At 49.8% G+C, this 22699-nt stretch overlaps 1 long non-coding RNA gene across 5 annotated transcripts; it reads left to right on the forward strand.

Annotated features, from left to right (window-relative positions):
* The first annotated feature begins 16835 nt into the window (after nucleotides 1-16835).
* LOC125538716 (uncharacterized) lies at nucleotides 16836-22453 on the forward strand. 5 transcript variants are annotated; one of them, XR_007296500.2, is made up of 7 exons: nucleotides 16836-17431; nucleotides 18690-18849; nucleotides 19132-19233; nucleotides 19952-20035; nucleotides 20284-20592; nucleotides 20667-21896; nucleotides 22099-22453. It is a non-coding gene; the product is annotated as an uncharacterized LOC125538716 (long non-coding RNA). The 5 variants fall into 5 exon arrangements; XR_015616932.1 differs by having other exon boundaries at nucleotides 16838-17431; nucleotides 19127-19233; nucleotides 20682-21896; XR_015616933.1 differs by having other exon boundaries at nucleotides 16838-17431; nucleotides 19955-20035; nucleotides 20682-21896.
* The last annotated feature ends 246 nt before the right edge of the window (nucleotides 22454-22699 follow it).

The raw sequence follows: 22699 nt of genomic DNA on the forward strand, positions 1-22699 counted from the left end.
AAAAGAACATGGGCTCCAAAAAAACCCATAATAATTAGCAAATGGGCTGTAAATTATTTGAAATAATGGCAGATGGGCTGTATGCTGTTTTCCACAGATTTGAGGCTTTCCACAAATGGTCTGTATACTGTTGGATGTCCATCCAACGGCCGTCGTACTTCTTCAATCTCTGCTCTTCCTGCTCCAGCCGCTCAAACAAGCGCCAGCGGGACTGCCTGCTCCCTCCTCCCCGCGACCGGCTGTGCTGCCGTGCAGGCCTCACCGCCCCACTGTACTCCCATCGCTGGCCTAGCCATCCCTCTACTCACCCACACCTGCTGTTATTCTCCGGCGACGGCAGACGAACCAGTAAACCCTCATACAGTCGTACTCCCCTCCGCGTGGGAAACAAAAATGACTGCCGAGTCTTCCCTGCCTCCATGTCATTCCCTTCCTAGGCCTCGCCGTCGTCCACCGCCCTGGTGCTCTCGGCGTGGTGTGGTCAACGTGGTCAACGACCGACATGCATCTGAAGTGGACTGTACGTGGAGAGGCTGACATCTGGGTCCACGGCCACACGCAAGGAAATGCCTCCTTATTACGCGCAAAATAATGATTCCTCCACCTGACATCTGGGACCCACTGAACGGGCCTCTGTATTTCGTGAAAAAAACGTTACCGTCGCTAACAACTCGGACCCACCAGCTATATCTTCGCACGCAAGGAAGTGCCTCCTTATTACGCACAAAAAAATGAATACTCCCCCTGCTAGCTGGGACCCAGTATAGTGGGCCTTCTAAGTTGACGGGGACGAAGGGCTTTGTCAACTTAATCAATATGCACGATTCTAGCTCGACTGACCGTACGATGTCCATCCAACGGCCGTAGTGCTTCTTCAACCTCTGGCCTTCTTGCTCAAGCCGCCCAAAGCAGCGCCGGTCATGCCGCCTGCTCCTGCCTCCCGTGGTCGGCTATGCTGCCGTGGAGGCCTCACCGCCCCCATACTACAACCACCGCTGGCCAGGCCATCCCTCCACTCCACTCACCCACACCCCCTGTTATTCTATGGCGACGGCAGCGCAGCCGAACCAGTGAACCCTCGTACTCCTCTCCGCGTGGGCATCCACTGCCGCGTCTTCCCCGGCTCCGCGTCGTCCCCTTCCTAGGCCTCGTCGTCGTCCACCGCTGTGGTGCTCTCGCCGCGGCGTGGTCAATGTGGTCAACGACCGAATTCCATCGGAAGAATACTGTACGTGGAGAGGCTGACAGCTGGGTCCATGGCAGCTGAGGGAGTCCTAGATTAGGGGGTGTTTGGATAGCCGGACTATACCTTCAGCCGGACTCCTGGACTATGAAGATACAAGATTGAAGACTCCGTCCCGTGTCTGGAGGGGACTTTCCTTGACGTGGAAGGCAAGCTTGGCGATACGGATATGAAGATCTCATGCCATTGTAACTGACTCTATGTAACCCTAACCCTATCCGGTGTCTATATAAGCCGGAGGGTTTTAGTCCGTAGGACAACATACACGTCAACAATCATACCATAGGCTAGCTTCTAGGGTTTAGCCTCCTCGATCTCGTGGTAGATCTACTCTTGTACTACCCATATCATCAATATTAATCAAGCAGGACGTAGGGTTTTACCTCCATCGAGAGGGCCCGAACCTGGGTAAAACTTCGTGTCCCTTGTCTCCTATTACCATCCGGCCTAGACGCATAGTTCGGGACCCCCTACCCAAGATTCGCCAGTGTTGACACCGACATTGGTGCTTTCATTGAGAGTTCCTCTATGTCGTCGCCGTCTGGCTTGATGGCTCCTACGATCATCGATAGCGATGCAGTCCACGGTGAGACCTTCCTCCTCGGACAGATCTTCGTCTTCGGCGGCTTCGCACTGCGGGCCAATTCACTTGGCCGTCTGGAGTAGATCAAAAGCTACGCCCCTGGCCGTCAGGTCAGATTTGGAAGTTTTAACTACACGTCTGACATCCGCGGGGACTTGATCTTCGACGGATTCGAGCCACTGCCGAGCGCGCCGCACTGTCACGACGAGCATGATCTAGCTCTGCTGCTGAACAGTGCCCTGGAGGCCGCACCCGCATCGGCTCCGACCCATAATTCGGAGCCAACTGCGCCAATCGAGGATGGGCGGTTGGACGCCACCTCAGGGGCTGCGACCCAAACGGCGATTGAGCCAAGCACCAGCCCCGTACTCTGCGAGACTCGTGACTCCAAGGAGCTGGACTCCTCTCCGGACTCCGAACCCTCCGCGCCCTGGCCGATCGAATCCGATTGGGCGCCGATCATGGAGTTCACTGCCGCGGACATCTTTCAGCACTCTCCTTTCGGCGATATCCTGAAGTCACTGAAGTCTCTCTCTTTATCAGGAGAGCCCTGGCCGGACTACGGTCAGCAAGGTTGGGGTACGGACGATGAAGAAATTCAAAGCCCACCCACCACCCACTTTGTAGCCACTGTCGACGACTTAACCGACATGCTCGACTTCGACTCTGAAGACATCAACGGTATGGACGCCGATGAAGGAGATGATGAAGAACCAGCGCCTACTAGGCCCTGGAAAGCCACCTCATCGTATGACATATACATGGTGGACACCCCAAAAGAGGGAGATGGCGATGGAACAGCGGAGGATGACCCCTCCAAGAAACAGCCTAAGCGCCGGCGTCAGCGGCGCTGCTCAAAATCCTGCCAAAACAAACACGGTGATTCCAGCACGGGAGATAATAATACTCCGGAAAGCGCCGAAGAAAACCCCCTCCAGCAAGATTTAGCACAGGAGGATGGAGAAACCAGCCCTCATGAGAGAGCGGCAGACAGAGAGGTCGAGGACGATAATTATATGCCTCCCTCCGAAGACGAGGCAAGCCTCGACGACGACGAATTCGTCATGCCAGAGGATCCCATCGAGCAAAAGCGTTTTCAACGCAGGCTTATGGCCACGGCAAGAAGCCTCAAGAAAAAATAGCAACAGCTTAGAGCTGACAAGATTTGCTAGTCGACAGATGGACTGAAGTCCTTGCGGCCGAAGAGCATAAACTCGAATGCCCCTCCAAGAGCTACCCAAACCGCAGGTTGCTACCGCGATTAGAGGAGGAAGCACTTGATGCGGCCAACCGGCCACCTCGTGGTTGCGACAGAGAGGCCTCTCGGCCCTCCACTCAAGCCGCACCCCGTACCAAGGCACGGGAATATGAGCCAGACTTACGAGACATGTTGGAGGACAAGGCAAGGCAAACAAGATTGATCTACGGATCGCGTGGGCGCCCCACGGCTCGAGATGGTAACCGTCACGCCGGCCACAAATTCAGCGGGGCCGAACACAGTAGACAAGGCTCATTGGAGCTACGTCATGATATAGCCCAGTACAGAGGCGCCGCACACCCGCTTTGCTTTACAGACGAAATAATGGATCATCAAATCCCCGAGGGTTTCAAACACGTAAACATCGAATCATATGATGGCACAACAGATCCTGCGGGATGGATCGAGGATTATCTCCTTCATATCCACATGGCCTGCGGCGATGATTTCCACGCCATCAAATAACTCCCACTCAAGCTTAAAGGACCAGCTCGGCATCGGCTTAACAGCTTGCCAAAAGGATCAATCAGTTGTTGGGAGGACCTAGAAGCCGCATTCCTCGACAATTTCCAGGACACTTACGTGCGACCCCCAGACGCCGATGACCTAAGTCACGTAATTCAGCAGCCAGAGGAATCGGCCAGGCAATTCTAGACACGGTTCCTAACAAAGAAAAATCAAATAGTCGACTGTCCGGACGCTGAGGCCCTAGCAGCCTTCAAACACAATATCCATGACGAGTGGCTGGCCCGGCACCTTGGACAAGAAAAGCCGAAATCTATGGCAGCACTCACGACACTCATGACCCGCTTTTGCGCGGGAGAAGATAGCTGGCTTGCTCATAGCAACAATATGACCAAGAACCCTGGTAATTCGGACACCGGGGATAGTAGTGGCAGGTCGCGTCGCAACAAGCAGAAGCGCCGCATTAACAGCGACAATGCTGAGGATACGGCAGTTAATGCCAGATTCAGAGGCTCTAAATCCGGTCAGTGGAAAAAGGCATTCAAAAGGAATCCTAAGGGCCCGTCCAGTTTGGACCGAATACTCGACCGCTCGTGCCAGATACATGGCACCCCCGAAAAGCCAGCCAATCACACCAACAGGGACTGTTGGGTGTTCAAGCAGGCAGGCAAGTTAAACACCGAAAATGAAGACAAGGGGCTGCATAGCGATGACGATGAGGAGCCCCGGCCGCCGAACAACAGTGGACAGAAGGGTTTTCCCCCACAAGTGCGGACGGTGAACATGATATACGCAACCCATGTCCCCAAAAGGGAGCGAAAGCGTGCGTTAAGGGACGTATACGCGGTAGAGCCAGTCGCCCCAAAGTTCAACCCATGGTCCTCCTGCCCGATCACCTTTGATCGAAAGGACCATCCCACTAGCATCCGTCATGGCGGATTCGCCGCATTGGTTCTAGACCCAATTATTGACGGATTTCATCTCACTAGAGTCCTTATGGACGGCGGCAGTAGCCTGAACCTGCTTTACCAGGATACAGTGCGGAAAATGGGCATAGATCCCTCGAGGATTAAGCCCACCAAAACGACCTTTAAAGGCGTAATACCAGGTGTAGAGGCCAACTGTATAGGCTCAGTCACACTTGAAGTGGTCTTCAGATCTCTAGATAATTTCCGAAGCGAGGAGTTAATCTTCAACATAGTCCCGTTTTGCAGTGGCTATCACGCACTGCTCGGGCGAACCGCATTCGCTAAGTTCAATGCGGTACCGCATTATGCATACCTTAAGCTCAAGATGCCAGGCCCTCGAGGAGTAATTACGGTCAATGGAAACACCGAACGCTCCCTCCGAACAGAGGAGCACACGGCGGCCCTTGCAGCAGAAGTTCAAAGCAGCCTCTCCAGGCAGTTCTCCAGTCCGGCCACTAAACGACCGGACACCGTCAAGCGCGCCTGGAGTAACCTACAATAAGACCGCCTGGCACGATACGAGTAGGCGTAGCAATGCGGCCCCAACCCCAACCCTCGCAAAAAGGAGACGCCAGTACTTCGCGTACATAACTACGCTCTAGAGATACCATGGGCACAGGGGGAGGGGCACCATCACAGCACGCCCAAAACACGGCTTAAACCGTACCAGGGGCTGCCGATTTTTTAATTTTCTCTTACTTTCAGGACTTCATCCTTCGGAAGGCCTGTTCGGCAGTTCAATTGCCGCATAAACGATGCAAGAACCAGGGAAGCAGACAAGCCACGCCGCACTACGGAACTCCCAGGTGGTCTCTATCACGAGCAGTATACCCATTCCGCATACTATTCCGCAGCTTACCCCTGGAATGGACATGTTAACTAGTCCAACCTTCCACTTATCGCATTATTTGTATCGTTCTGCTTTGATCGCAGCCCTTTTTAATAAACAATGCATAGCTTTCGTCTATTTTTGCATTACCTTTTTTTCTTTATATATGTTCCTTAATGACATGTTGCATCCATACACGTTGGTACGGCCAAAATACGCCAGGGGCTTTAGTACCCCTCAATATGGTGTGAGAAGTCCGAACACTTTAACAAGTGCGGCACCCCGAACTTATAGCATTATATGCATCGGCTCCGAATCATGTCTTGGGTCAATAGTTGGGTTTGCCCGGCTCCTATGTTTTGGTGCCTTACGTTCCGCTATATCGGCTAAGGTAGCACTAGGAGAACCACTGCGATTGTGCCCCGGTTGAGCTGGGTCGAGCACCTCAGTGGAGAAAGCTAAAACTGACTGTCATGATGAAGCGAGAGTTGGTCGCTGTTCGAGAGGTTTTTTCGAGTCCCTAAAGACTTATGCCGCTTAGGGCGAGGAGCTGGCTCTGTCCGGCCAAGGCGTGGATAGCGCCCCGAACTCGGTCTTCCGAATACCAGGGGCTTCGCCGAAATTTAAAATTATAGAATTCTATGGCTAAGTGAGAGTGTTCACGCATTATAGTCCGATTGCCTTGTTCGTTGGGCTGAGCGCCTCCCTCGAAGGACCCAAACATGGGAAAAAGAGCGCTCAGCTTTATCCCCGAACACCCCAGCACTAGCGGCACGGGGGCAGAAGCCGACGACTCGCCATCTCTCAGAATTGATAAACAGCCGCATAGAAGGTAATATTTTAAGTTCCAACAGCATTGCTTAGCGCATATAAACAAGTTTTCAGCGCACAGGACAAAACGAGCAAGTTTCACTCAAAAATTACATCCCTAGAACATTCATCCGCCACAAGGCGGGCACCCTTCAGAACATCCTTATAGTAATTCTCGGGCATGCGATGCTCTTTCCCCGGCGGTGGCCCATCCTTCACAAGCTTCTCAGCATCCAGCTTGCCCCAGTGCACCTTAGCACGGGCAAGGGCCCTATGGGCACCCTCAATGCAGACGGAGCGCTTGATGACTTCGAGCCTTGGACAGGCCTCCACCAGCCGCTGCACCAGCCCGAAATAGCTCCCAGGCAGTGCCCCTCCAGGCCACAGCCGAACAATGAGGCCCTTCATGGCCTATTCGGCCGCCTTGTGGAGCTCGACCAGTTGCTTCAGCTGGTCGCTCAGGGGCACGGGGTGTCCGGCCTCAGCGTACTGAGACCAGAACACCTTCTCCGTCGAGCTGCCCTCCTCGGCTCGATAGAATGCGGCGGCATCAGACACACTCCGAGGAAGATCTGCGAACGCTCCTGGAGAGCTCCGGATTCAGGTAAGTAACAAGTAACTCACGTTTATGTGTTTGCTTTGCATAAGGAATGCCTTACCCGCCGCTATCTTCTTCACCTCATCCAACTCCTAGAGGGTCTTCTGGGATTTGGCCTTGGCAGATTTGGCATTTTCAATAGCCACCGCAAGCTCGGACGCTTGCGTCTTCGAGTCAAGCTCCAAACTCTCATGTTTTTCCATGAGAGCCTGGAGCTCTTGCCGCACCTTGCCAACCTCGGCCTCATACTTCTCCCGCTCGGTGCGCTCCGAGGCCGCCCTCTTCTCGGCCTCGTCCAGCGCTTGCTTAAGGGTCGCCACCTCAGACGTGGCCCCTACAATAGCCACGATAATCCTGTCATTTTTTGCAATTGCACCTTTTTTATATATATTTAAACAAGGTATTTCTTACCTTCATTGTCCTCGAGCTGCTTCTTGGCACGACCGAGCTCTTGCTCGGACCGCTCGAGGTTCTGCTTTAGCGTGTCCACTTCCGCAGTCAGTGCGGCGGACGCAAGCAAAGAAGCCTGCATACGCATATTGACTCCTTTTGTTAGACTCCTGCAAATTTTATTTGATCCTCTATTCGGCTTTTCTTCCCGAACGCCAAACAGAGCATCAGGGGCTACTGTCTATGCGGTAATATTATTTACACATTCTTTACTTACCTCAAAGCCTGTCAAAAGGCTAGTACAAGCTTCAGTCAGTCCGCTCTTGGCGGACTGAACCTTCTGGACCACCGCACTCATAATGGCACGGTGCTCCTCGTCGATGGAGGCGCCTTGGAGCGCCTCCAACATATTGTCCGGCGCCTCCGGTTGGACGGGGGCCACCGACACAGTGGGCTGGCTCCTCTTGGAAGGAGGTCGCCCGCCGGACTCTGGAACCTTTGAAGGTTCCGGAGCGGTGTCCGGCCTAGAGCCAGACTTGGAGCCCCGGGGGGTTGCATCCCCTTTACTCCTGGAGTCCGGGAGGTCGCCTTGCGGCGCCTCCAGGACCACCTCCTCCCGGCTTGGAACCTATTGGGACAACACTTCGGTGTCATCCGTAGGGCGGGGGGAGGAAGCCATCGGAAGCGAGTTCACATCCGACGAGTCCAGTGAGCCGCTCGACGACGCGTCGAGCCGGTCTTCGGGTGGGCTGCATAAACATATTCGACATGAGGGAAAGCTGTGCAATAAACGAATACTATGAATTACTCTGGTATCCGGATACTTACGATTTGTCCAGGGGCTTGGCCCTAGGCGCCCACTCCTCTCCGCCGCCGTCGGTGTCGGTGGAGCAGTCCGGAGGAAGGATTTTCCCCTTCTTGGACCCTTCGGCCTCCCCAGTTGGGGCGGCCTTCCTTTTCTTCCCTTCCCCCGCTAGAGGGGAAGGGGTCTCTTCTTCCTCCTCCTCGTCTTCGCGGGAGGAGTGCGTCTTGGATTCGTCGGATGATGAATCCGACACCTCCGGGCGTCGGGCACTCTTTCGAGTCCCCGTGCCCTTCTTCTCCGGCACCACATAGGGTGCCGGAACCAGCAGCCTCGCCAAGCGAGCGTCCGCTGGGCCTTCGGGCAAAGGGGCCGGACAGTTGATCTGTCCAGACGTTACCTGCCAATCATGTCAAAGGAAAGGGAGCTTAGATCCCACATAGAGTCAAACTATGAAAAACGGATACCCTGTAAAAGGAAAAAATAGCTTACCGCGAGAGCGTGACGCTGCGCACTGAATCCGCGATCCTCAGTAGCGGATGCGGGAGCCTCGGCGCCCTTGAAAAGCACCTTCCAGGCATCTTCGTACGTCGTGTCGAAGAGCCTGCTCAGAGTTTGGTGCCGCGCCGGGTCGAACTCCCACAGGTTGAAAGCCCGTTGTTGGCACGGGAGGATCAAGCGGATGAGCATAACCTGGACTACATTGACAAGTTTGAGCTTCTTGTCCACCAGGGTTTTGACGCATGTTTGGAGTCCAGTCAGCTCTCCTTTTTTACCCCACGACAGGCCCGTCTCTTTCCAGGACGTGAGCCGCGTTGGGGGTCCGGACCGGAACTCGGGGGGTGCGACCCATTCGGCGTCACGCGGCTCGGTGATGTAAAACCACCCCGATTGCCACCCCTTCAGGGTCTCCACAAAGGAGCCCTCGAGCCATAGGACGTTGGCCATCTTGCCCACCATGGCGCCTCCACACTCCGCTTGGCTGCCGCGCACCACCTTCGGCTTGACGTTGAAAGTCTTGAGCCATGGGCCAAAATGGGGGCGGATGCGGAGGAAGGCCTCGCACACGACAATAAACGTCGAGATGTTGAGGACGAAGTTCGGGGCCAGATCATGGAATCCAGGCCGTAGTAGAACATGAGCCCCCGGATAAATGGGTGGAGAGGGAAGCCCAGTCCGCGGAGGAAATGGGGGAGAAACACCACCCTCTCATGGGGCCTAGGGGTGGGGATGAGCTGCCCCTTCTCGGGGAGCCGGTACGCGATGTCGTTAGACAGGTATCCGGCCTTCCTCAGCTTTTTGATATGTCCCTCCGTGACGGAGGAGACCATCCACTTGCCTCCCGCTCCGGACATGGCTGGAGAAGGTTGAGGTGGGGAGTGCGGACTTGGGCGCTGGAGCTCGAGCGCGCAAGAATGGATAGGCGAAGGAGGAAGAAGGCGTAGGTGAAAAGGTGGATCTTTATCCCCTTATATGAGTGGATGCAACTACATGTCCCCACCAGCCTGGTAAAACTCGCTTATCTCCAAGCGCCGTAATCAATGGCGCGGTTAGGTTACCCATGCCCGTATTGATGAGAATCCCGGGATAAGGGGACACGATCTCTGCTTTGACAAGACGTGCCAAGGAAACTGCCTCGCATATCGCGCTGAGGTGGGATAATGAAACGATTCGGATAAAGGCTTGGCCGTGGTGTGACACGCTACGGAATACGTCAGCAGATTAGATTGGTGTAAATATTATTCTCTCTATGGCAATATGTGGAAACTTATTTTGCAGAGCCGGACACTATCTTTGTTCAAAATCTTCTATGAAATACTTGGAGGAGGAACCCGCCTTGCAATGCCGAAGACAATCTGCGCGCTGGACTCGTCATTGAAGCCTGGTTTAGGGGCTACTGAGGGAGTCCTGGATTAGGGGGTGTTCGGATAGCCGGACTATACCTTCAGCCGGACTCCTGGACTATGAAGATACAAGATTGAAGACTCAGTCCCGTGTCCGGAGGGGACTTTCCTTGGCATGGAAGGCAAGCTTGGCGATACAGATATGAAGATCTCCTGCCATTGTAACCGACTCTATGTAACACTAACCCTATCTGGTGTCTATATAAGCCGGAGGGTTTTAGTCCGTAGGACAACATACACATCAACAATCATACCATAGGCTAGCTTCTAGGGTTTAGCCTCCTCGATCTCGTGGTAGATCTACTCTTGTACTACCCATATCATCAATATTAATCAAGCAGGACGTAGGGTTTTACCTCCATCGAGAGGGCCCGAACCTGGGTAAAACTTCGTGTCCCTTGTCTCATGTTACCATCCGGCCTAGACGCACAGTTCGGGACCCCCTACCCGAGATCCGCTGGTTTTGACACCGACAGCAGCCGCAAGGAAGTGCCTCCTTATTACGCGGAAAATAATTATTCCTCCACCTGACAGCAGGGACCCACCGGACTCCCACCAGTATTTCACGAAAAAAACCTTTGCCCCTGACTGCTGGGAACCACCCGAGGGCCACCGTATTTCGTGAAAAAAAACGTTCCCCCTGCTGTCAGCTCGGACCCACCGGAAGTGCCTCCTTATTTCGCACAAAAAAATGAATACCCCCTGCTAGCTGGGACCCACTTTGGTGGGAGGCTGACTTGTCAGCCTACTAAGTTGACGGGGACAGAGGGCTTTGTCAACTTAGTTAGTATAAACGATTCTAGCTCCAGTGACCGTACGATGTCCATCCAACGGCCGTAGTGCTTCTTCAACCTCTGGTCTTCTTCCTCCAGCCACCCAAAGCAGCGCGGGTCGTGCCGCATGCTCCTGCCTCCTGTGGACGGCTGTGCTGCCGCGGAGGCCTCACCGCCCCCTACTATTCCCACCGCTGGCCAGGCCATGCGGCGACGGCAGCCTCACACCGTAGTTGAACCAGTGAACCCTCGTACTCCTCTCCGCGCGGGCTTCCACTGCCGTGTCTTCCCTGGCTCCCTGTCGTCCCCTTCCTAGGCCTCACCGTCGTCCACCGCCCTGGTGCTCTCGGCACGGCGTGGTCAACGTGGTCAAGGAACGACTTCCATCGGACGTGGACTGTACGTGGAGAGGCTGACAGCCGGGTCCACGGCCACAGCAAGGAAGTGCCTCCTTATTACGCGAAAAATAATGATTCCTCCACCTGACAGCTGGGGCCCATCGGACGGGCCACTGTATTTCACGAAAAAAAACGTTTCCCCCAAACTGCAGGGACCCACCAGCTACATCTTCGCATGCAAGGAAGTACGTCCGGGCAAAAAAAATGATTCGCCCCCCTGACTGCTGGGACCCACCAGCTACATCTTCGCAGGCAAGGAAGTGCCTGACAGTCAGGACCCACCTAGTCGAAGCGTACGTAGCGTTGTCATTCTGGTCGCGAACGTGTACGTACATATATACTGGTGGATGTAGAGGTGCGCACATGCCGTAGTAGAGGCGCGTACATGTCGTAGTAGAGGCGCGCACGTGTCGTAGTAGAGGCGCGTACGTGTCGTAGTAGAGGCGCACACGTAGCATGTACACGTACATACAGCGGCCAAGGTGCAAGAAAGAAAATACGGCCACATATGTGTACATACGGGCGGGGTCTCGAACGCCTACTCGCGCATACGTATGTGTACATGGCTGGGTCAGAACGGAGAAACAGCGTCGTCGTCGTGTTCATGGGGAGGCAACGGAATGCGTCGTGTTCATGGGGAGGCAATGGAATGCGTCGTGTTCACCGGGAGGCAATGGAACGCGTGGGAGCCAACCGGCTGGGTCGGAACGGAATGCGTGGTCGTGTTCATCAGGAGGGCTTGGTCGGAACAGGCGATGGAAACGAGGCCTGGCGTACTGCACAGCAGAGGAAACGAACCTCCTACGTTCGGAACGGGGTCCTGTTGATCGGGAGGGGTCTGGCGTACCGCAAAACGGAGGAAACAGACCTCCTACGGTCGAAACGGGGTTCCTGTTGATCGGGAGGGGTGTGGCGTACCGCAAAACGGACGAAACGGACTGGTGTTGGAGCGCTACGGTCGAAACGGGGGTCCTGTTCATTGGGAGGGGTGTGGCGTACCACACGGGACTCCATGGGATAATGTTCATCTCCACCGTCGACCTCCTCCAGCCTCCACGGGCTCCTGTTCATCCAGCCTCCACCGCGCGCTACTCCACCGGCTACTGTTCAACCACCCCTCCACGGGCACCCCTCCACCATCTACTGTTCATCCAGCCCTCCACACCACGGGGTCCTGTTCAACCACCCTCCACGGGAACCCCTCCACCGTCTACTGTTCATCCAACCCTCCACCACACCACAGGGTCCTGTTCATCCAGAGGCAACGCCACCGCTCACTGTTCATCCAAACCCGCCGCAACGCTCACTGTTCATCCCAGAGGCAGCATCGATCGGCTTCAGTTAGCAGTAGTAGCGAAGGAATCACTCGATCGGGTTTAGTTAACAGCCATCGATCGATCGCTCGGGTTCAGTAACGCGTAGCCTGCAGTGCAATCGCTCGGGTTCAGTTAGAGCCCAACGCCTCGCTCGGGTTCAGTTAGAGCCAACGCCTCGCACACACGCGCGTACGTGTACGAGAGAAACGTGCATCGCTCGGCCCCCGACCTCCCACCGTAACCGGGAACTCCCCGAAATTTTCCTCCCCATCGCTTCTACCACAGTTTTTTCCGTCATGGACGGCCTAAAGAATGTCATGCAGCTGCGTCTCCGGCCCGCCCAGGACGAAAAGCCCATTTTCTGTCATGATTTTTTGTCATAGAAGTAGGATCCCACCACATCTATGATGATACCGGATTTTGTCACAATTATCATCATAGAAGTGTCATATGTATGACAGAAAAAAATTTGTTCGGCCCAAAATGTCACGGATGTGTCTTTTTTTGTAGTGGGGGGAGTCCTACTAGGACTCCACTCCTAGTAGGATTCGCCCCCCTTTTTTCCTTCTCATGGAGGGGGAAAGAGGGAAGGGAGAGGGAAGAGGAGAAGGAAAGGGGGCGCGCCCCCTCCCCTAGTCCAATTCAAACTCCCTATGGGAGGGGGGCCCGCCACCCCTTGTAGGCTGCCTCCCCTCTCCCCTATGGCCCATGAAGGCCCTTTACTTCCCCGGGGGGTCCGGTAACCCCTCGGTTCTCCGATAAATATTCGAAACGTCCCGAAACCATTCCGGTGTCCAAATACCTTCGTACAATATATCAATATTTACCTCTCAACCACTTCAAGACTCATCGTCATGTCCGTGATCTCATCCGGGACTCCGAACAATCTTTGGTCACCAAAACACATAACTCATAATACAAATTGTCATTGAACGTTAAGCATGTGGACCCTGCGGGTTCGAGAACTATGTAGACATGACCGAGACATGTCTCCGGTCAATAACCAATACTGGACCTAGATGATCATATTGGTTCCTACATATTCTACGAAGATCTTTATCGGTCAAACCGCAAGGACAACATACGTTATTCCCTTTGTCATCGGTATGTTACTTGCCCGAGATTCGATCATCGGTATCCTCATACCTAGTTCAATCTCATTACCAGCAAGTCTCTTTACTCGTTCCATAATGCATCATCCTGCAACTAACTCATTAGTCACATTGCTTGCAAGGCTTATAGTGATGTGCAATATTGAGAGGGCCTAGAGATACCTCTCTGATACTCGTAGTGACAAATCCTAATATTGATCTATGCCAACCCAACAAACACCTTCGGAGACACCTGTAGAGCATCTTTGTAATCACCCAATTACATTGTGACATTTGATAGCACACAAGGTGTTCCTCTGGTATTCGGGAGTTGCATAATCTCATAGTCAGATGAATATGTATAAGTCATGAAGAAAGCAATAGCAATAAATCTTAACGATCATTATGCTAAGCTAACGGATGGCTCTTGTCCATCACATCATTCTCTAATGATGTGATCCCGTTCATCAAATGACAACACATGTCTATGGTCAGGAAACTTAACCATCTTTGATTAACGAGCTAGTCAAGTAGAGGCATACTAGGGACACTCTGTTTTGTCTATGTATTCACACATGTACTAAGTTTCTGGTTTATACAATTCTAGCATGAATAATAAACATTCATCATGATATAATGAAATATAAATAACCACTTTATTATTTCCTCTAGGGCATATTTCCTTCAGTACCTCTAGTGTCAACCCCTCCAGCTCCACATACTTCTGCCGAAGCATTTGCAGATGCCCTCCTCTCCACTCATCTACGCACACCGGAGCGACAAGTCAGAAGACTCGTTCAGGAGCTCCAGGAGATCGTGCTTAGAGTGCCGCATAGAACTATATGTTTTCAAACTTTTTGGTAACTTGTTCCAAAGGGGGGATGTATAGATCATAGGCTTCGAGAGAGAGAGAGAGAGAGTGTCTTGCTCTTTTTTGGTTTTATTTGCTACTTGCTACTTTGGTCCTTTGGTTGTTTATTTCCTATGCTGCAATTTGTGTTATGCTCATGAGGTACTTATGTGATCATGTGTTTGATCATACCATGCTTATTGTGTGCTTGCATGCTTATATCTATGAATATTTGTGTATAATCAATCACTTTTATCTTTGGTGATGAGTGCATGTTATTTAACTCTTATCATTTTGTGCACTCCACCAAGATGTACGTGACATGGAAGAGTGACTTATGATCCTAGTCGATTGTGCATTTGCATTCAAAAGCAAATTTTTAAATAATGCACAAATCTAGGGGGAGCTCTTGCTTATCACATACTTCACAAAGCGACGATGTATTTCATTCATATTATGATTTGTCGAAGCTTTGATCTATATGTTGTCATCAATTACCAAAAAGGGCTAATCCCCGGGTTTTTTTGGTAATTCATAACAACATATAGCTCATTGAACTAATATACATTCAAGTTAAATATTTCAGAAAGTTCAATGATTGGCATGGCATGGACTAGAGATGTGGACCCCTCAAAATGAAAAGGACAAAGATTGGCAAAAGCTCAAGACTCTTCATTTCTATGTTAGTGATCCAAGATCACATCGAGTCCATAGGAAAGCCAATACTATTAAAAGGGGGATGAGATGTTGCTTAATGGTCTACTTGCTCAAAGTGCTTAGTGATATAGCTCCAAAACCCTCAGCCACTTTCTCTTTCAAATATGTCCAAAACTCAAAATCAAACTCAGCCCCATTGAAATGATCCATCCGGCGCCATTGAGTTCATTTAACATAGCCACTGCCAAAAACCCTAGCAATTCGGTTACACAAGTATGCATCTTGGTCTCACCGAGATGGCCCTGCAAACTCTCTGTTTCCCTTCGTAACATTTCGGTCTCACCGGAATGAGTGATCGCTCCCATCGAGTTTGCTTGACCAACTATCTATTTGCTCTTCGCTGAAATTGGTTTCACCGAGTTCAAGCAATCGGCTTCATTGAGATGAGGTTTTTCCCTAGCCCTAGCGCATCGGTCACACCGAGTTGTTCCAGTCGGTCCCACCGAGATTCCTAACGTTCACATTTTGAACTGAATCGGTCTCACCGAGTTCTTCTATTCGGTCTGATCGAGTTGGGTCAAATGTGTGTAGTGGTTGGATTTTCTGTGGAGGCTATATATACCCATCCACCCCCTTCTCCATCTGAGAGAGAGCCATCGGAACGTGCCTACACTTCCACTACTCATTTTCTGAGAGAGAACCACCTACTCATGTGTAGAGATCAAGACATTCCAATCCTACCACAAGAATCTTGATCTCTAGCCTTCCACAAGTTGATTTCCACTCAAATCCTACTCATGTGTTGAGATCAAGGCACTATTCACATCTGATTTTATCTTTTTTGTTTCTCTTAATATAAGTCGAATTTGGAGCTGAATTTTTTTGAGGTTGAACATCAAACATTGATGTATGTCTATACAAAATTTGTAAATATTTAAAATGTTTTTTAAATCAATCTAATTGATCTCACCTAATGTGAGATCTCACACAAGTCTCCCCTTGACTAGCACTTCGTCGCATGTTTTTCCTTGCTTTACAAGATTTCATTCCTTTATTTTGCTTGGAGAGTTGTCGCATAATATCCTACACATATATTCCGGCATGTGTATGTATATTTACATGTTTTCTACAATTTTAATACAAATATTTTTGTTAGGGGGATTTGACAAAATTGATAACAAATTAAAATAAAACACAACAATAAAAGACCACACAAGATTGTTATATCAAAACTATCTATTCAAGTCTCTTGGTAAATGTTATTTTGCATCGAAGTTGATATAGAACACTAGCTCACGACAATTGAACAGAATGAGCGGAGATCGGATTTGGGGGACGATGGCAGCCGCAACCGTCTTTGCATTTGAGATAGGTTTCAAAGCAAAGGTCACCCCCTAAGTCAGTACAACAGTAGCATAAATTATTTTGGCAGGGTGGATCACTTGGAAGGCATGGGCAAGATTCCCACTTTTTGCCATCCATCTGGTCGGTATCTTGAGCTGCATACACAAATTTAGGAGCTTAGGTTAACTTGTTCTTTTATTTTTTGACATTAAATTAATTTGAAACAACTGAAGCTTATGATTACAGTTACTTAAATTGTTTATATTACACTTACATTGGGTAAGAACGGCGATACATTCAAGGATAATCATCACAAAGACAACCACCCTTCTCCCCGTCATCATAAACTTCACCACACAACACAAGTATATATCTCTCTTTCGACTACTTTTGACTTGCTAGATAGTTCAAATATATATAGGACTGGACTATTCTGTTACTAGTAATAAAATAATATTTTATTACCCCTCGCCTCTATTAGGGCGCGCGGACACAATTTCTTGAATCTAGCCCACGGGCCCGAACCGGATGGATTGAAAAGAAAAGAAAAAGAAATTCCACACCAACTCGCCCACCCACCTCCCGAGTCCCCAGTCCCATCCACCCCTGCCTCGCCGCCGCCCCATGCCCCGCCGCCTCGCGCCGCCCACGGCCACCCCAGTCCCCCACCGCGGCGTCATCCTCGTCCCCCACCGCGGCGCCACTCCTCTACACCGACGCGCCGCCGCCACTCTCCCCAGATGCGCCGCCGCGCCGCCCCTCTCCCCCGACGCGCCGCCCCTCTCCCCAGATGCACCGCCGCGCCGCCCCTCTCCCCTGACGCGCCGCCCCTCTCCCCGAGCTCGCCGGCCATCCCTTCCCCCCACTCTTTCCCAAAAGAGTCCGCCTCCCGAGCTCTGCCATGCGCGGCTGCGCCTGCTCCACTGTCCAGGTGACACCGGTCGACGCCCCAACCGCGTGCCGCCATATACTGCTGCTCCTTCCCATGAGCCACCTCGCCTTCTCCTCCGTGGATAAGTTCGCCACGAGCGAGGACTCTGGATCGAGCCGGCCGACGCCAACCTGCTGGCGTGCTACCCCCGCCCCAGCCATCTCGTCCACCACGGTGCACCGCTGCCTATTCTGGCCATGGGCAAGCACAAGCGCCACCCGGTACGGCCCCTCCCCTCTCCGGATCGAGCATCTCCACTTGCATTCATTTGAGCTTTGCACTGATGAAACCTGAATTGTTGAACTGTTCATCCACATGTGACGCCTATATTATTTGAACCAATGAATTGCTACCTATGATCACGAGTTCTTGAACTGTTCATGCAGACTTGGTAGCGGGTATTCAGCACTGAAAATGCACCTATGAAGCCAAAAAAGTGTCCTGAATTTGTGAAAAAAAACCTCAGTAATGAACCTGCACTGAAAATGCTCAGGAAACGAGAGACATGCACTTTGGATGTGTGTGTTTGGTGACTCCTCTCCCTTTCACTCTTCATGTAATGCATTCAGGACATTAGAGATTCCACCACAAAATCATGTCACACATGTTTCCCGACGGCCGCGCGCCTCTCTCCTCCCGCCCCCTGTGCATCTGTGGAGTCCGTCCTGGTTGATCTGCTCTGGCCGTTCAACTTTGCGTCTGCATCCTGGTCTCGCTCGTGTGCGGCATTTGGAGCATCTTCTAAATGTTGTGTTCTGCTTTCTTCTATTTTCAACTGAATGTGCTGCCATGTGTTTTTTTAACTTGTGCTACTGGTGCTAGTGTGGATGTGTAGCAAGTTCAAGTACCGGTCTACGCGAAGTGTATCACTCCAGCACGCCATGCTCCAGTGCATGTCGACGTCATCTCCGCTGCAATGGAAGCTGCAGATTTTACTCCACTCTACTTACCTTGCGAGTACTGATCAGTACAACTTACACAATATTAGTACCGATCAGTGCATGTCGACGACAAGTAGCAGTACTGATCAGTACAACTTACACAATATTAGTACCGATCAGTACTATTCTTAATGCTAAAAGTAACATCCATATAGTACTGATGAGTCGTACTGACAAGGATGCCGTCTACAATTCTGAACTTATTGTTGAGTCGTACTAGTACTGATGAAATGGGAAGCAAATGTCACATGAATCCTTAATTGAATAGGAAGCAAGGTTGCAATGAGATCCTGGAAATTCACTATTTATTTTATCCTCAGTTCTTAGAAAAGCATGGAAACAATTCTCTCTGTGTTAGGGTATCAGTTCATGTGGAGAAGAACATGTTTCCTATATGAAAAAATAATATATTATTATCAGTTCAATGTGTATTTTGTCATTAGTTCATACAGAACAACCGTAAAAAATATTTTGATGTGTGTTAGAGAGAGCTCGACTTCATATTATATGGTAGCTCACTCATTGCATGATTGCACAGCAGTTTGGCAACAAAATTCACATCAGCTTAGGGGCGCCCGCATCACGGTCTCACCGTGCTACCGCAATCTCTCCTTGATACGCCACCGTACGAGCAACTTTGGCAAGCTGTCACTTCTTGCTCCTGTGCCTGGATCCCATGTGAGCGCCCCTGGAATCAGGTCAGACCCGCCCCTCCCATCAGTTCCTCTTCCCCCTTCCTTCTCTCTAGCCCATAACCTTGGCTGCTGGCCACCCCGCTCCTGCAGCATGATGTGAAACAATCAGTTCAATTTCACATTGACTAACTCGTCACACACTCAGTTCAATTTCTTGATTTAGTATAATTCAATACGAAATCTAGTTTCAGTTCAAAGACTGCTACTGTTTGTTTCCTAACACCACAAGGTGGTGAGCTTGTTTAGTGAGTTTCCTCATGCATGTTCTGCAAGCTGTCAGTGCAGATGGGAGGAGAACCGTCCAAAGTGCGAGTTTTGTGAGGTCGACGTGCGAGCCAGTCTAACCAGCGCATCTGAAGCAACATATGCAGAGTGATTCGCCCAAAGGTATCTCAATAATTTTCAGTTTTAGTTTTGTGTTCAGGGGATTTCTGGATTGTTGGCGCAAGTAATGCGTTCTGTTTTTGTCTGTTCAGTCGACGTCCGAGAGAAAAATAAGCACTATCTGTCTAGAAGTGGTGTTTGAAACCCATTTTTAACAGTGAAATCCGAAGATGATTAAGATTTTTGCATGCTATTTAATTGGGTGAACCATTGGATCCCAAAGAACTCCAAAATGCGATGAGACCCTAAATGGACTAGTACTGGGATGGGGAGACCCTCCTGGGAAGCCTCCATGCTTGGTCAGGTTTGGTTGCCTCAAAAACATGCCTTCAAAAATGCTTTTCTAAACAGATTATCATGTATATCTTGCCTATGTAGCTCGTAAAAATGCGCTATGTACAAAGGAAAAAATACACTAGGCCTACCATTTCACTATGTATGTTATTACCAATTCATAAATAAGCACATACGAAAGTTCATGAGTGTTATTGAAACAGTTCGGTTCATTGGTTTTATGTTATATGACAAATCACTGTGATTTTTGCATCAGTTCGGCAAAAAACTAAACAACAGCTCAGACTCTGAGAGCTATTTATGTTTGAATATTTTTGAGAATGAGAGTTGTATGTTGTACTCTCTGCCTGTACAGTGCATTTTGCAGTTTTGTGTTAAAAAATGGGTTTATCTATTTTGCACCATCTTCACCAAGTCGAACTTGCAGCAGCCAGGGGTATACACGGTTGTTGGGAGCCGTCCAAGTTGAGCTCTGGCTGCAGTCCAAGTGGGACTGCGACCACCATCTAATGTAAGCTATTCAGTATATCTAATTCCCAATCATAAGTATGATTCCCTTTATGTTTTCCATTTTGTTCCTATAACACAAAACATGCACTGTAGGATGAAAATGAGAAGATATACTAAAAGAAAATGTGTGGTGGCACTGTCCATGTTTTCAATTTAAACCACTAGCTTTTTTATACACAAAAAAAATCTGCAAGTATGTTTGCTACTGTGTGTTTCTAATTGAACCATGCAAATTTCATTTGATGGCAGCAAAATTGCTACTATGTGTTTCTAATTGAACCGCCGCCCCGAGAATCCCCGCTGAGCTCGTCCGCATCCCCGGCCCTCTTCGGGGCCACCCAGGTCTACATCGCAGGGCCGCTATGTTCTCTTTACCGCCATCCAGGTCCGACGAGCCGCCGCACGCAGGATCCCATGCGTGCTAGCCTTGGTGCTGGCCCTGCGCGATAGCACGGCATCATTCACTGCCGCCACCATGGGCCGTTCAATGACACAGCGTCAAGTCGTTCGACGCCGCAGCTCAGGAGTTTGCCTCCTTTCCCAACCTCCACTATGCTGGTCTCTCCTGTTCTCCTCTCTTCACTAACCTCTCTCGCTTCTTTCGCTTGAATTCCTGCTAATGTTGGCTGTAGCTTGAATTCCACCAGGGGTGCTGGCAGCCGTCCAAGTGGAGCGTTGACGCCAGTACAAGTAGAATCGTGGTTTGCGGCCACCATCTTCACCAAGCACCGCACATCCGTCCAAGTCGAGCACACACACAGGGAGAACACACCAGCCCCTCTGCTTTGCACATTGCTTGGTTATGCATGACTGCTGATGGATGCAACAAAGCGTTTATATTAGTTTGATCTTGTGCAAGACTCAATTTTGTCTCGGTTTTCGTGGATGCTAGCTGGCAATACGTCCAACATTCTTGCGGCGATAGCGGCCACCACTAAGGGCATTTGCGTCCAGCACTCGAGCTACATGCTCGACGGTTGCACACTGCCGCCATGGGCATGCACAAAGATATTAAGTAGATGTTTGTTAGTTCAGTTTTTTATTGATTTACCTTGTTTAAGTAGTAGTGCAACAATAAAAGGTGTCGTTGTACTGAAGTTTTAGTTGCTATATGAGGAACCCAGAGGCCATTTATTTTGGTTTTCAGTTCAACTTGTCTGTTCTTTTCGGTCCGGATGCTTTATTGCGCATAATCTTGAGGAAATCCCCAAAAGTCATATGTCTCATGTGAATCTTGTTCAGTTCATTAGTTCGTCGGAAAAATATATCATCTACAAAAAGAATTGCATTCTGGTAATGTGAAGTATGTTGTAGTCTATACCTGTAGAGTGCATTTTTGTAGTGCTGGTATTCGTGGTCACTCTTTTGTGTTAGAAACAATGGATATATATTTATATTTTGTAGTGTCAGTACTTGAGAACAAAAGGTTCAGTTTTCATACTTTAAACAGTTCATCGCAAGCTTTCGGTGTAGCAAGACGCGCGCCAATGTGTGTGTGCACTTGATGCAACTCTATTGCAGTATATGAAGTTCATACGATTTTCATGCATCAACAATCTGATAGAGAGCACCATTCTTTTCTGAATTTTGTATTTAAGAAATATCACCCTTTCTATATTTTGAACACTAGCTAGTGCTTTCTTTTCTTGTTATAGTCAAAAAGTAGTACAGGTATCTAGTTATGGTGATAGTGATACTAACCAGACCAAGCTACTTCAATTGTTTTACCAAAATCTAGAAATTCTCCATATACGGCAAGAGCCAACCGGACATCTTTGTCTAGCCTGACTTGGGACGGCTTCTTTGCAACTGCAGGTTAGAAAGTTCAACATGTGATTGGAATTCAGTGCGAAAAACTGCAGGTTAGAAGTTCATCTTCTGTTCTGCCCCTAGAAAGAAGTTTGTCTTGTAAAGGTTGAAGCTAATGGGCTAGGAAGCTTTATAAGAAATTGATTTTCCTGTTCATTGAAAAAGTTTGGTTTGCCTGTTCCGTGAAAATGTCTTGCTAAAGAAATATCTCTTGTGCACTTATTTATCCGCCTGAATATTTGGTTTGATTCTCAGGTGCGAGATGGCGGCTGCCGACGTCGCTAAATCCCTCTACAAACTAGTGGTTGGCTGTTCCCAGCGGTAAATGTGATCGGATTCAGCAGCTAGCTCTTCCTCGAGCAACCATTTGGAGAACTTTATTGTCTTGTGGTGGTGATTGATTTTAGGATCAGTAAATTTGACGTTGGTAGCTAGATGAAACCTGCAAGTTCAATATTGGTATTAGATTCAGTTCTTGTTGTACAAATGTCCCAATGTTCACATTTATTTGGGTAAAAGTTTATTTTAGTTCAGCAACAGAAACCATGCAGGTTCAGTGATGATGATACCATAAGTTCGGACAAGAAAATTTATGTATATGATGAGATGATTGCTACTTCTTCAAAGAAGGTATAGTACATGACAGCTTGATGTGCATACAAGAATAAAAAATGGTTTGAATCAAAAATATTGATTAGTAGGAATTAAAAACAATGATCAATTTGAAAAATTTAGCTTTTGGAATTTTGTGATGCTGACGTCCAAGTTCTGCGATTGATCTGTCCAGATGGGATAATGAGGTCAGTCCAGCAGGCGCATCTCAAGTGAAATGTTAGTGCGCCGCCCACTCATCCCC

Source organism: Triticum urartu, chromosome 2A, assembly GCF_056163025.1.
Source record: "Triticum urartu cultivar PI428250 chromosome 2A, HENAU_Tu73, whole genome shotgun sequence".
Classification (NCBI taxonomy): Eukaryota; Viridiplantae; Streptophyta; class Magnoliopsida; order Poales; family Poaceae; genus Triticum; species Triticum urartu.